This window comes from Tursiops truncatus, chromosome 1 (genome assembly GCF_011762595.2).
Source record: "Tursiops truncatus isolate mTurTru1 chromosome 1, mTurTru1.mat.Y, whole genome shotgun sequence".
Lineage (NCBI taxonomy): Eukaryota > Metazoa > Chordata > Mammalia > Artiodactyla > Delphinidae > Tursiops > Tursiops truncatus.
Window position 1 is genome coordinate 69,477,507 of NC_047034.1, and position 15,788 is coordinate 69,493,294.

General features: G+C 43.4%; 1 non-coding gene across 1 annotated transcript; it reads left to right on the forward strand.

Moving 5' to 3' along the window:
* The first annotated feature begins 12,217 nt into the window (after window positions 1–12,217).
* On the forward strand, window positions 12,218–12,291 carry TRNAR-UCU (transfer RNA arginine (anticodon UCU)). The gene has a single exon. It is a non-coding gene; the product is annotated as a tRNA-Arg (tRNA).
* Window positions 12,292–15,788: the final 3,497 nt, after the last annotated feature.

Sequence of the window (15,788 nt, forward strand, 5' to 3'; positions counted from 1 at the left end):
GAGTAGGAATTTTCAGAACAAGTATAGCTGTCCAATAAACATCTGAAAAGATGGTCTACTGCATGTGAATTTTGAGAAATGCAAGTTAAAGCAACAAAGAGACCCTAGATTGTTAAAAATTAAAATGATGGATAATATCCAACTTGCCAAGCGTTTGGAAGAACGGGCACCTTTATATATTGTTAATGAGAATGTAAATCGGTGCAGTTTTTTTTGGAGATATTTTGGCAGAATGTATCCAAATTAAAAATGGAAATACCAGCAGTGCTATTTCCACCAATCTGTGCTATAAATCTATTCACATGAGTACCATGATTTATGTACATAGGAATCACGTCATTGTTTACAGTAGTGAAAAATGGAAAACAGCCTGAATATCCATCAACAGTGAATTGGTCAAATAAATTATGCTATAGCCATACTTTGTAATAACATATAGCAAAGAATGAGGTGAATTTATACGTACCAACATGGAAAGATAACCAGGATGCACTGTTAAGAGCAAATACAAAGAAAATACACATACTGTTATCCCTTTTGTGTAAAATAAGAGAAAGGACTAAAACGATATTTTTGCATATGTTATATTTCATATATAACATATGTGAAAATGTGTTTAAGTAAATGAATAGCTACTTGCTGGCTGTGTGACCTCGGGCAAGATGCTTAACCTCTCAATATTTCATTCTCCTTGAATGGAAAATAGAGATAATAAGAGTACATGTGTCCTAGGGTTGTGTGATGTGAGGCTTAAATAAATTAATCTATTTAAAGTGCTTTGAATAGTGCCTGGCACATAGGACATACTTGATGAGTGATCCTATTATTCAGACACATATAAAACTTGGAAAATTATTATTTTTGGGGTGGGAGTGAGATTTTCAGATTTAAGATAATTTTAAAAGCTTATTTTAAAGAGGTTATCCAAAGATGATTACAGAAATCCAAGAGCAAAGTCACAGTCCTGAGCTAGGGTGATGGCGCTGGGAACGGAAAGGAGGCTCTGTGTTTGGTGTTGATGATGGAAAGGCCGAGAGGGAGAAGGCAGGGGCCGCTCTCAGTTTGCGGGTTTGAGTGATTGACTTGGAAAATGCTGAACCCTGGAAAGAAATAGTGGAGGCAGGAGAATCTTTCTGTGGGGTGTAGTATTTTGGGATGAGGGAGGTTAGTTTTGTATAAACTATGTTGTTTAAGCTTCTGGAAACCCATCTAATAAATATTCAGTAGACTGAATATAAAAACTGGAGCTCTGGAGAAAGTTCCAACTACCACTTTGAGGTAGAACAGAAGAAAAAGTCTCCAGTTCTTAGGACTCATTTTAAGGGTTTCCATCTAATATTTCCATTATAAAAAAAATTATAGTAGTATTATGGGATAATTTCTGGGTGGGACAGAGACCAGTTCTAGTCAGTTTGTTTGTCTATTCTTTTTTTTTTTTTTTTTACCCAGCAAACATATGTTGAGCAACTCCCATGTGCCAGACACTGCTGGACTGACGAAGTAGAAGGAACTCAGTTGCTCACCATCTGGTCGGAGAGAGACCTGCACAAAATTGATTGCAGTACAGTGTGCTTGGTGCTCCAGTAGCCATCTGCACAGGGTTGTGTGAAGATGGATGTGATCCAGTCTGCTTAGGGCTATGGGGGAGGTCAGGGAAGATATGATAGAAAATGAGGTGATGGAGTTGAATCTTCAAGCAGGAGGAGCAGTTCTCCAGGCAGAGGTGAGGGTGGGGAGAAGGGAAGGGCCTTCCAGAAAGAGGAAGCATTGCATCCCAAAGCATGTTAGCATGGGATTGGAACAGGTTTTTCATTCTGGTTTATTTTGTTTCTATTTTAGGGAACTGGAAGTACTTTGGCATGGCACAACATGAGGGTAGGGGTAGGGAATATTAGTAAATGCATTGAAAAGGGGAGGAGAGATCAGATCATAAATGGCCTTTAGGCTCTTCTCTAGGCCATGGAGAAACATTGAGGGGTTTCGCCTTCCAGAAAAATCACAATTGCTCTTGGTGGTGGTATGGCAGATGGGTAGAAGGGGCACAGGGAGGGTTGCAGGTAGACAAGAGATGGGTTATTAAAATTTTTAAATTGCCCTGGTTACAAAGGATGAACTAAAAGTAATGAGAATGGAAAGTGAGGGATAGATTTGAGAGCTAGAGAAGAAGCAGAATTGCTAGAACTCAGTAGCTGATTAAATTTGGAGGATAAAGGTGAGGGAAGGAGCCTTGACAGACTCCATGTTTCCAGCTTAAGTGAGTGGATGACCAGTTCTTTCTCCTCAGTACTCTTTATGGCAAATCAGTCTTCTCCTGTCAATTTGCTGTTGTGTAATCTCTTCTATTACTGGGGTCCAGATCTCCATCATAACTTACCTTGATGACTGCCAAAGCCTCCTCACTGTGACCTCTTGAAATTATCCACCATGCCGCATCCCGAATGATCTATCTTAAATGCAAATCAAATCATAGTTCTCCCTCACTTAAAACTTGTCCGTCACTGCCTCTGCATCTGCTGCAGGATGAAAATCGAAGGCCTTTAACATGACATATGAATGTCTCCAGGATGTGGTCTTTCTGGCCACGTTCTTTGTAACTCCCTGCCTGAGACTTTGGACTTAAGCAACCCCTCATTTCTTGTAGTATCTTACACAGAGCTATATCATTGCTTGTGCTGTCCCCTCTCCTTAGAATGCCTTTCTTTCTCTGTTTCCCCAACACACACATACACACACACGCACACACATATGCATGCGCTCTTCCCACTCTAACCTCTTTGGCTCAGATTCACAACTGTTCTTACTTTAAACCTCAGGTTAGGTCTGCAGCTCTAGAAAACTTTCTCAGGTTCTGCAGCCTGGATTAGTTTGCCCATATTCTTTGATATTGTAGGACGCTGGACCTACTTCTACAGTTGGGCAACATTTTTTTTTTTTTTTGCGGTACGCGGGCCTCTCACTGTTGTGGCCTCTCCCGTCGTGGAGCACAGGCTCCGGACGCGCAGCCTCAGCGGCCATGGCTCACGGGCCCAGCCGCTCTGCGGCATGTGGGATATTCCCGGACCAGGGCATGAACCTGTGTCCCCTGCATCGGCAGGCGGACTCTCAACCACTGCCCCACCCAGGAAGCCCTGGGCAACTTTTTTGTTTTATGATTCTGTTTATTTTGTTTCTGACTGTGACTCTATCCAGGGCAGGTATGGTATCTCCATGATCTCTGTGTCTCAAATGCTTAGCACTTTCTTGGTATATAGTACATGTTTGTGGGTTTGCGAAATCAATAAATGGATAAATGAGTAGCTGGATGGCACTAACATTAGCTAGACTGGTGGATTATGAAGAGCAGGAGATTTATGGGGAACTGTAAGTTCAGATTTGTACATTTTACGATTGAGATGCCTGTGAGTCACATAGGGATGGCTGTTTCAAGGCAGCCAAATACACCAATCTGGCTTTCAGGTGAGATGTCTGGCTTTAAGATATGGGTATGGGAATTTTTAGCTCGTAGTTGGTAGTATGTGGTATGGTGCTATTTAAGATCATTCAGGGTGAAAGTATGAGAAGAGAGCAAGGCACACTTTGGGAGAGTATTTTTGACCACAGCTCACAGAAAAAGTTAATTTTTATTGTGCCCCAGAACATACAAGCCCACACAAATCCATGTACATGTAACTAAAACAAAATTTTATGAACCAGTACATGGTCTTATTAGAAGGTGATGCCCTCTGATATTTTCTTTCTTATTTTGTCCTGTCTCTTCCTGTCCCATCATTTCTTTTCTCTTCTATTTAATAATATGAAAACGCTGCTAACATTCTGACTAGCACTCTGATAAACGCTGCTCTGTGGCACACTGATATTTAAGAAGGAAGAGGAGGGGCTAGTGAAGGAGACTGAAAAGGGGTGGGGGGCAAGAAGTAGGAGGCAAATTAGAAGAGAGTAGCGTGTGTCACAGAAACCAGAGGAGTGAACATTTTCGAGAACAGAGGTGTGGTCACTAGCGTGAAATACTGCAGAAAGGTGAAGTGAGACTATTGAATCTGGCGATTAGGGAGCCATTAGTGACTCTAGTGAGAACATTTTCGCATTAGCTACATTGAAGTCAATCGTGGCATGGGTCGGGGATACGGGAAAAACCCTGGGTATAAGCTCTTCTCTGTAAAAATGGAGACTACCTGGCACTAGTCTACTAAGGATTTTCTCATCCTTTATCTCATTTATTCCTTATAATGACCTTACATGGCATTATTACTTGTGCGCATCTAAAAAATCAAATGAGTAATGCAAACCTCAGAGAGGTACATTTAGGTGCCCTTCGGTGCCCATCATCCCATAGTAAGTTGCAGAACTGAGATTCAAACCTTGGTCAATCCTGACTTTAAAGTCTGTAGTTTTCCAATTAGACCGTTATGGTGAGTCTATTTTTGTAATTTTGGGTGAGTAATTTAATTTCTATGGTCATGAGTTTACTAATCTATGTAATTACGGATGGAGAGGGTTGACAAAAATTACAGACTACAGAAATAGAGAAAATAAAGAGCAAGCATGCGCCCACTTAGCATTATCAATTTAATCTTCAAATCAGTTTTTTTTTAAATTTATTCGTGTCATAAGAGCATGTGGTAAAAATTCAACTGATGCATAAGGTTAAAAATGGAGACAATTATTTTAAACTCTTTTTCTATTTTGAGCCTTCAGTAATTCTGGGAAGAGTTTATCCAATACTTTTGATTTTTTAATTTATCAGTTAAGACGGAATACTAAGCATGTTGGTCTTCCCTCCCCTTCCCCACACGCACTGCACAGGGATGATATTGAAGACTCAAGAGTGAATTGGTGACACTGTAATAGAATAAAAAGGGCACTGAAGTTTATCACTGCTGTGCGTTATCTAAGAAAGTTGTTAAGAGAGCAAATCCTGAGAGTTCTCAGCACAAGGAAAAACATTAAAAAAAAAAATTGTATCTGATGAATGAGCGCTGTATTTGATCTAAGGATTGAATCTGTTAAAATGCTTTTCTCGCTTACCTGTTATTTGATGTATTTCATTAAAAGGTGTTTGATGTTTTCTGACTCCTACATTTTTGCACTAAAGTAGGAGTCAGAAAACCTAGAATTGAGTGCCAGCTTTGTGAATGACTAGTTGACTGATCTTGGGCAGGTTATTTTATTTATCTGGATATCAGGTAAATGTTTCCTGTGTTTTCACTTAAAGTAACTGAAAGGGGAGTGAGCCACTAAAGGGGAGCCCGTAGAGAGCTGCCTTACCCAATGCTGCTGTCTGTTTTCTAAGCACCATAGCCTCTTCCTCCGCCCTGTGGCTCTTTCCAGACCTGCCTGGCCCTTCTGTCCTTCCCTGGGCCACCACCCTGTGTATGCAAAGGCGGGGAAAGGTCTCAGAATCTCACTTCCTGGGACAAATCTTACGGGCAGCCCGTGCCTATCAGCAGATCTCTTCTGTGGACAGCTGGCTGGAGCAGTGGCAGAAGTCAGAACACGGCACTGGTGGCTCTTCTGCCCCACCGCTTCTGAGCTGAGTGACTTTGGGCAAGCCACTTAATGTCTTTTTGTTTTAAAAGGTTGTGTTATTTATTTTTGGCTGCATTGGGTCTTTGTTGCTGTGTGTGGGGCTATGCTTCGTTGCAGTGCGCAGGCTTCTCACTATGGTGGCTTCTTTTGCGGAGCACGGGCTCTAGGCACGCTGGCTTCAGTAGCTGTGGCACGCAGTCTCAGTAGTTGTGGTGCACGGGCTTAGTTGCTCCATGGCATGTGGGATCTTCCTGAACTAGGGCTCGAGCCCTTGTCCTCTGCGTTGGCAGGCGGATTCTTAACCACTGCACCACCAGGGAAGTCCCAAGCCACTTAATGTCTTTGATCAAAGTTTTTCTTTGTAAAAGAAGGATAACGATAATCACTTTTTCCACAATCTAGGGTCTGTTCTGATGATAAAATGAGATAAAGAATTCCAAAACCTTTTATCATCATTATGACTACTGTTAATAATGTTTCGTAGAATCGTAGACAGGTAGCATGAGGAAGGACCTTGAAAATTCAGCTACCACCTTTTAAAGGAGGAGAAGCTGATCCTGAAGGAGATTAACTGGCTTACTCAAGGTAAAATGCTTTCCCTTAACCTTGCTTTCATTGTGGGGACTAAACACTCTTTAGGACAGACTTTAGAAGGCCCAATCCTCTGTAGGCAGTGATGAACTGCTGTGTAAGGATAAACTGTATATAGATGTTGCTATGGTTTGTCAAACAGAAGGTCCTTATGTAAGAACAAGTTTAGTTCCTGGGATTGAAACTTTCATGGTTGTACTTTTTTGTTTAATTAAACCGATGCATTGTAAAAGATGAATGCCTTTTTTGTCTGGCCATTGTGGAGCCTGCTTTATTGTGTTCACCTCAAGGTTCCTTCCAGGCTGAAAGGGAAGTGGAGCTGAGGTAGGTGAAAGAGAAAGGAAGCTCAGTTTACTCCTAGTATTAGGCAAATCCAAGGTTCTTGAATCCCTTGGCCAATGACTACAGAATAATTGGCCTTTTAAGGATCCATCTTCTAATTCTTCAGCCTCTGTCCTAGAGCATCTGCCCCTTTAAGGACCAAGGGCCCCATGGTCACTGTGAAGATTAAGGATCCTGGTTGCCAGCCCATCCCTCTGGTAACTCAATGCTGTGGGGATTAGCAGGGCCCTCTTCAGGGTCTCTCAGTTTTAAAGCCAGTGGTGCACGGAGTCCCAGGCAAAGAAGTAAAAGAGACACAGGTGTGTTGTAGAGACTGGAAGATTCCAGGATGTCTGGAGGTGAACATGGTGAAGAAGGGAAGGACCAGCAAGTCATTCTGGACAACCCTCAGAAATCTGGCACTGTATGGACTGGGTAGGAAGAGATTCAGAACAGGTACTATAGACTGAAGATTTAAGAAGGAGAAGAGATCTGGGCTGAAAAGATGGGAGGGAAATAAAGAGATCTGGGGAATGAAATCTAGAGGAAAGAAAAAGCCTGAGGATGATGGAAAGACAATACCAAGACTCTGGAGCCAAGTGACAGAGTATTATGATTGAGGGTGAGGGTCGAGGAGCTTGGGGGCCTGCGAAACTCAGAAAGTCTTCAGGGTGGTGGCTACGGGGACAGAGACAGAGAGGAGCAGTGGGCTGAATCTGGGAGAGCCCAGGCACAGTGAGTTTGGGCAATAGTTCTTAGGATAGATGAATCCAAGTGCAGATGAGAACAGGTAGGAAAATGGCCAAGAAATTGAGCCTTGCAGGGCATAGGGACTGGGTGGGAAAGGATTAGGGAATGTCAACTGCAGAATGTGGGAAGAAGTGAAATGAACATGGCTGAGGAGTGGTGTGGGCAGAGGGGGAAGGGACATTTTAAATCAGGAAATGACTAAGGTTGATGTACCCTGAGGAAGAAGGAGAAATTGTTGGAGATGATGAGAAGAAACTGTAAGAAAACACAACGGGGGAGTTAGTACTGAACACACAAGAAGGGGATGGCTTGGGGTTAGCAACGGAGGCATAGAGACACTGGATTTTATTTTATTAAATTAAAAAAAAACTTTTTAAACATCTTTATTGGAGTATAACTGCTTTACAGTGGTGTGTTAGTTTCTGCTGTATAGCAAGGTGAATCAGCCATACATATACATATATCCCCATATCTCCTCCCTCTTGCGTCTCCCTCCCACCCTCCCTATCCTCTAGGTGGTCACAAAACACCGAGCTGATCTCCCTGTCCCATGTGGCTGCTTCCCACTAGCTATCTATTTTACATTTGGTAGTGTGTATATGTTCATACTACTCTCCCACTTCATCCCAGCTTACCCTTCCCCCTCCCTGTGTCCTCAAGTCCATTCTCTATGTCTACGAGACCCTGGATTTTAAAAAGAAGAAAAGGCGTTGAACTAGAGAGGAAATACCAGAAATTAATTCATTTTGGGGGGAACATTTTCCAGCAAATTCCCAGAAAGATCTGGTGGGACATATCGACTCACTTCCTCTTCTTTTGTTAGACACTGCTAGCTGCCTCATCTTTTTTGACCAAACAGAGAATTCATATCCTTGGAGACATGCCATCTTGAACTTTGTAGACAGTTTCCTAGAGAAGGTTGAGAAAGATGGGAGATAGAGGCAACCAGGAAAGGGATATTCTATCTCCAGATTCTTTGGCATTATTTAGACTCCCGTAGGAGGTTGACCCTATGTGGACTCCATTGTGACCTTGACTAGTCATTGGAAGTCCAGCCCATTGTCAAGATAGGTTGGTTCTAGGTCTACCTTTGGGGAAGCTTGAGAGGGCTGGGTAACCCAATGGGACTGGGCTAGACCTGGAATGGTTTCTGAAAGTTGGATGTGATGATTAAAGCAAAATTTGCTCAGTATTTGTCCTCCTTTGGCTTGATCTCAGGCTCAATTATTATTTGGATTAACTCACTTCTTTCTGCTTAGATAACAGGAAAAAGATGAGGATGGAACAAGCAATCTTGTCAAGCTCCTTGACTGAAGAAGGAAGGAAATAGAAGGCTTTAGGAACATAAATGCTTTATTATCATGGGTTAGAAAAATGCATGAGAGGAATAGACAAATGACATGGAGCAAGGACCCAAAAGGATGCAGTATCTGGAAAAGAACTCAAGGCCTTTTTCCAGCCTTATGGATATGTCCCTGCTGCCCTTTAAGGGATAGGGAGTTAGGAGCTGAGCATCTGTTACTTCTGCAGAATGGGCCTAGCCCGACAGGCCTGACCTTGCAAAACACGTTTCTCAACCTCTCTGGGAGGTGCTGACAGGAGGAATGAGGTGGGCTGACTTGTAGGGGTGAAAAAGTAAGAGGGAGCTTTTAGTCATTAGGGACACTAGAAAATGGTATATGGAAACCACTTCTGGAGGATGTGTCCACACAGATGTGAATGAATAAGGTTTGGAACATTGTGGGGACTGAAAGATGAAAGTATGGTGTTTAAAGGCTGTGCTATCCAAATGACTATTACACTGTCTTACTCCATCTAATATCTCTTAGTATTTAAAACATGGACTAGTTGGTATAAGTACCTTTAGGGAAGCTGTCAGCAGGACCACAGTAGGATGTGGGATTTAATTGTATTTGTTTCCGGGCCAATGGGAGAATTTATTTTGGCATTTATCATATGTATCCCAGCAACACTTTGTGAATGAAATAATGTATGAGCATCACCAGTGTGTCTGTGGGGTCAAAGGGTGGTATTCAGTTAGAAGCATGAGTAATGCTTGAGTCACAGATCTTTGGAGAATTCAATCAGTACAAAATTTCTTTTGGAAGGAGAATGTACTCACCTTCTTAAGGGTTTACATAAACACAAATGACATACCTAGTTTAAAAGAAGAAAAAAGATGTACTCTCTTTAATCATTTTGAATGGCTTAACCTTATCTTTCCTGCCCCTTTAAAAACTATCACTTTCTTTGATTGTTTCCCTTCTTATTTTTAAGTTAAAAACCTAGTTGAGAGACAGTATTCACACTTATCAAGAAGCTTTATCTGATTTATGGATGTAAAGTGAAATAACAGATGTCAGAGGGACATTCCTTATTTGATAAAAATCCTTGGACAAAGTGCAAGGGTATTTTTATTGATACAGATTGTAAGTATAAGGGGTCCTGGAAAGACTCTTGTTGAGGAGGGGTGGGTTTTTTGCTAGAATGGAGAAATTGCTGTGGGGGGTGAAGGAAAAATAAAGGAAGGGTATTTAAGAGTAAGGAGGCAATCCAGGCAAGATAGTCAAGAATTATAACTCATGGGACAGAGGAAGGAAGGGGACAACGGCGTGTACCATGAAGTCTCAGATCATCTTTCTCAACAGCATTTTTTTATTGCCCTCAGTTTATAAGGAGGAAATGGAAGATAGAGAAGATAAGTCATTTTCCCAGGGTTTTGAAGCAAGTAAGCTGCACAGCTTGCTACTGAAGCTGGATCTTTCTGTTTCCAGAGTTACGGTCTTGGTGTGAACTTGGAAAATTGACACCTTATTTGGTGGGTAATAAGACTGATTCCATTTTTCCTGTAAGTCTTTCAGAGTAGTTCCTAGATTAGAATTTGCCTACAGGATCCTTGAGGGCGGGACCATGTCATTATTATCTCTCATCATTGTATCCCCAGCCCCAACTGAGAACGTTACGAACAGCGAATGAAGGTCCTGGAGGGAGTTGGAGAGCTGGGGCTCTTCATTCAGGTTGTGGAGAACGCATGATCTCTTAGGGTAGTGAAGCTTTGGGCAGAACTTGGGACCGATAGATTTCTTGGGTATAGGGCTATATCGTTATGAAGAGCAAAGGATGTGTGTCGTGTCTCAGAGAACATGGACAGAGCCTGGTGCAAAGTACCTTGAGAACCTAGGCTTTCCTATTCCTTGTGCCAAGGGGTTCATGGCTGGCCTAAGGGTTGAGCTTCCCTTTACAGGCACATGGATCTCCTGGTGAATTCCTTGACTAGCACCTTGCTACTAGCCACTCAAAGTAATACAGTCTCTGGCCAGCATGGAGTTCTGTGTGTCAGGTTCTTGGAGTTGTCTAGGGTAAATGTATTAAGAACGGCCTATAATGAGCCTCCTTGCTTTAGGTTTGTAATATGCATAATCTGTTTCACTTTTCTGAGCTCCTATCTCTAGGTCCTAGACGGAAGGCAGGCTTGATTGGAGTGGCTGTTTTTCCCCAGGTGTTAAGAGTCTTCCCCTTGCATCCCAGCCTGACTGAGTCACCTTGGTCCGTTCTCTCCCAGATCCCATCGTTGGGGCTATAGGAACAGGTAGGGAGGTGTGAGATGTTGCACTAGGATGTAGTCTGAGAGTTAGAAGAGCCCTTAAAGATTCCTCTAATTGAAGCCATTCATATTGTCATATTGTTCTTCACTTGGCCATCACCTAGATCTGGAGTTATAATCAGAGTCAGTTGGCAGTGCCCAGAGCCGTGGGCCCTAAGAAGAACACACTGAGGGAGCACGAGGGGAATCTGAGCCAGCGCTTTGCTCTTATTGCAACCTTTTGAGTGGGAGTACGGTCCTGAACACTGAATCAAAGTCTTTAGATCAATGCATTGTCCCCTGATGTATCTGGGAATCAAATAAGATAAAATGAGCTGAAGGTGAGGTACGAAGGGCTTAGATTAGACTTTCAGAAGGACTGGCATAGTGGAAACAGTGATTATGGCATTGTCTTCTCTAGGAAGCTTTTAAAAATGGGAACTGTGTTATTGGGTCTGGGCTGGGTATGGAGGTCTTTATGTATGGTTGTGGAGAGATGGTCAGTTTGATTGTCCTGGGACACCTCTAGCAAGCCCAGACAGCTGAGAAATCCTCATTCTTTAAATGAGACAGTCCTGGGAGGAAAGAAAGGCAGACTTGGAGTCGGGGAAGGTGGGGGAAGGGAAGCAGGTATTCGTGGAGGGCTGCTTGAAGACCATCTGTATTTCATTACAGAGCTGCCACTCTCACCCTCTTCCCTGTGTGTGCCCTCCCTCCCTCCCTCTCACTTTCTCTCTCTCTCTCTCACACACACACACATACACACACATTCACTGCTGCTCGACTCCACTCCCATCCTTAATTCTAGTGAAGATGCTAAAGAAACGTCATATCAGACTCCCGTTACCTCTTCCCCAGACTCGACAGATACAGCTCTCAAAGCTGAGAACTGGATCAGTCCCCTGGAGCCCAGCTTCCCTGCTAGCCGCTGCTGCCGTTCACACTGTTTCTTTACGGAGGCAGCTCCTTTGTCTCAGGGATCGAGGGTTTTCCTGAATCTCCCAGCTTTGCCCAGCCCCTGTCTGAGAATAGCTGGAATGGGATGAAACCACAGCGAGGGAGAGGGGTGGAGGTAGAGAAGGCTTCAGTTTTCTCTGCTGGGCTGGGTGCACTCTGCTTAATTAGCATGAGAATAGAAAGGCATTCTCCCTATCCTCCCTTAGGGATGGAGAGGAAAGAAGAGCAAAGGCTGTAGCTCTGTCCTACTCCATCAGAGATTCTGGGACTGGGAGAATGACCACCTTCACATTTCTCCAATCCTCTGAGGACCCCAGGACCCACGGTATTGAGAAAAGCTTTGATGGAGCCGGCTGGTAGATCTCCACTCCAGATTTTCCAGCTGTCCCTGTCCCCCCACCGCTCAGAGAGCAGGATGCTGAGATGGCTCGGTGATGCAGAAGGTATGTGCTTTTTCAGTTCTGGTGCTGATGCTGTGTGTGTGGTGAGGTCTCTGTGGCGCAATGGACGAGCGCGCTGGACTTCTAATCCAGAGGTTCCGGGTTCGAGTCCCGGCAGAGATGGTCACCTGGCAGGTGCCTCTTTTATTTTGTATGCTGTCATGCTAGGTCGATAATTATATTTATTCCTTCCTGGGGGCTCTGGGAAGAGAAAGGAAACCCCTTTCCTTGGGAATCCTGGACCTCCCCTCTTTTTCTGTCTCCTCCCTCTTTGTTCTTTCTCTGTTCCTCCCTTACTAATTTTCATTGCCTAATGAAGGCTCAGATGTCTGCTGCATCTCCCTGCTCAGCTTGACTGACACAGCCTTTGAATCCTTTGCTTCATAGAAAAATCATTGGCACAGAGGGATGGTGACGCCTGGCCATAGGTTTTGGAACCACTATGGTTCCATCCCTTTACCTCCGAGAAAACAAAAAGGCAGATCGTCCCATATGCTGATGAGGAAAGGTCCAGTTGTGCTCCAGGGTGACAATCACCTTGACCAAGGTGGGTCAGGAGATGGATGGGGTCATGCAGAGGATGATTTCTTGTGCTGTCTTTGTTGGCTATACTTTTGTATTCCAAAGGGTGGGCTTTTTGTGCTAATGTTCATCACTCACTTCCGCATCTACAAGGTGAGATGTAATCATTGCTCTTTGTCTCAGTAGAATAAACTACACAACAGCATGCTAATTACCAGCAGCAGACAAACTTGTACAAGAAAGTCAAGGTCTTAAATGCTCTTTACTGTGAAAAGTTTGCAGCCTTTCCTGATTGCAGGACAAAGTTGGAAGTTTGTATCTGAATGTTATTTTCATAATTCCTGGTTTCCAACAAGCCTTTTTCTCACCACCTCTCTCACCCTGCATCCACTTCTGCTCTCTTTCCCTATCTCATCTAATGGGCCATATTCAGCAAGATTGGGAGCTCGGTCAGATTGGTTTTCTACTTTGGGCTGGTCCGGCTCTCCCTTTCACATTGCAGCCTCTAGTCTATTAGCTAGAGGGAGCCACCCAAGCCAGGAACTGACCTCTACCTCAGGTGAACTCAGGAAACCTGAGAAGACACACCTCTCCTCCTGACTGCTGGGGAGTCAGCATCTCTCCCACACGGGACTCTGGACAGGCGACCAGAGGACACAGCCAGCCATGCACTCCTGCTCTAAGGAAGCTGGGGCGGGCTGAGAGAGGAGAATCCAAACCATGCCAAGAGGTGGGGAATTGATAGGGCAGACAGGAGGGCACTGGAAGGAGACTGATGTTTTTTAAGCCTTTAGGACACACGCATGTTTGTAGCAAGTTGAAACTCCTGAAATTCTTTTGAAGTAGTCTGGTACTTTAAAGGGACTTAGGATTCTTGCAGTAAGAACCAACACAGCTTTACCTTACTGAGTTACTTTGGTAGAACACCAATTCAAATGTTAACTCTTTCCTACCAGCCCCATGGATATGCCCTTTGGAGGATACTGGTGTGGACCTGAAATCCCCGGGCAGCCCTTCTGGAGCCCATTTTTAGCCCTGTTTATCCTAGATATTTTTGCTTAAAGGTCAGGCCTGAAAGGAAATTGGTCTGTGTGTCTGGATGGGGGTGCGTGGCGGGAGGGCATGTAGGGAGGAGGTTTAGAGAGGGGGCATATCAGAGTTTTCCGCCTTAATTCAGAATACTACCTACATCTTTCTAGTCCCCCCGCCCCTGCATCATTCTATTAAAATTGTGCTGCTCAACAGTAACAGTTTTGAAAAGTAAGAGGGTTGTTCCTCTGTCACTGTTAAAGTTTGGGGTAAGAGTACAGGTTCATCATGGCCTACTCTAAGGTTTTCTCAATTCTAGAAGCTTTCTAGGAATGTAGTTTTTATGAAATTGTGGGAACCGGGAGGGAATGTGCCCAAGTAGGCAGTAAATTGAGATTTGTTCAAGTGTTTGATCAGGGTGGAATGTAGCCTGCTCCTTACGTGAAGTTCTATACCAGTGAGAATTAAACCCCACAGATAATCCCCCAAACTTATTTTAGCCAATGATTTCCATTTTCTAACTTAGAACCAGAAGACCTTGGTTTAAGTTGCAGCTTTACCAAGTTTCTAAACCTCTCTGAACTTTAATTTGCTAATTTATAAAAACAAAATGGTACTATCTATCCTCCAAACGTAAAAATGAATGAGAAAATCCATTGTACAGCTCTGTACAAGTATGTAGGCTCTGTTAGTTTGGGGGTTGCTTTTGTCTCTCTCCTCAGCATGTGGGAAAGATGCCTGGCCAGAGAGTAGGGAAATGAAAGGGACTGAATGATCATCTCCTGCCTGGAACCTCCACTGTGGCTGTATGCCATCAGCTGGGGCTAATGCTGACTTGTGCCACCCTAACAAAGAGGCTGGGATGGACTTTCTAGCTAGTGGAGTCCTTCAGAGGGCAGATGGTCCCTCTGTGCCTTACATGGGTAGTTTCATCTCAGCCAGGTAGGTAGAGGCCCCTGCTGGCTACACCACTGAAGGGAAATAAAAGCTTCCACTTATTCAAACATCATCAGCCTTTAGCTCCCTCAGCCTCTGAGGGGTGATGTTTTGGGGACTTGAAAAGGACATCACCAGCACTGGCAGCAAGATTTTCCACATTGGTAAAAATTCCTTTATATGTGATAACAACTTTTTTCTTAACATATGAGAGATAACTTCTAATTTATGAATATCATAATTATTGTATTTTAAAGATACTCAGAATATAAAATAGAAATGGGTGGGGTTTTTTTTTAATAAGGTCATTTCACTGTAGGACTCAAGTGCTTCACAGGTGCTGAAAATGATCATTAATTACAAAGTATGCAGGCAGGCTATGTCTTATTTATTATTGTGTTCACACTGCCTGAAATATGGTTGGCATTTGATGGATATATTTGAAAGAATGAATGCTGACTTAGACTGGCTATAAATTATGTAGATAGGAAAGAGAAAGAGCCGTAGCTCCTAGGGATCAGGAACACAGGCGATACCTTCATGCATTAATTCATTCACTTTACAAATATTTATCAAGTGCCCACTTTATGCCATTTTCCATGTTGCAGGCACTGGCATCCGAAATAGCATTGCCCACTTCCCTCATGGAATGCATATTCCCATGGGCCAGATAAAGAATAGATAGGTAAATAATATTATGATAGAATTGTAGGTAGGGATACCTGCTGGAGGAACTAATGATTAAAGATAGAGTGATGTGAAGTGTGATGGTCACAGAAGACTTTCCCAGGAGGTGGCATTTGAGTGAAGAGTGAATAAAGCAAGAGAGCTCAATGAGATGCAGAAGATGGGTGTTCCAAGCAGTGAAACAGCAAGAGCAGAGAATCTGAGCTGGGCATGAGCTTGATGGCTTTGAGGGAAAGCACAAAGGTCAGTGTGGTTGGAGGGGAGGGAGTGATGAAGAGTAAAGTTCAGAGATAAATATGGAGCATGTCATATAGGATAATGTACTCAACCCTATCAGTAAACTCTGGCCAACTCTGCCTTGTATAATAAGTCCAGTGTCTCCTCACTTTTCCTTTACTCTCTTGCAGTGAAATTTATAGGTTATATAACTTCGTACACACATAATT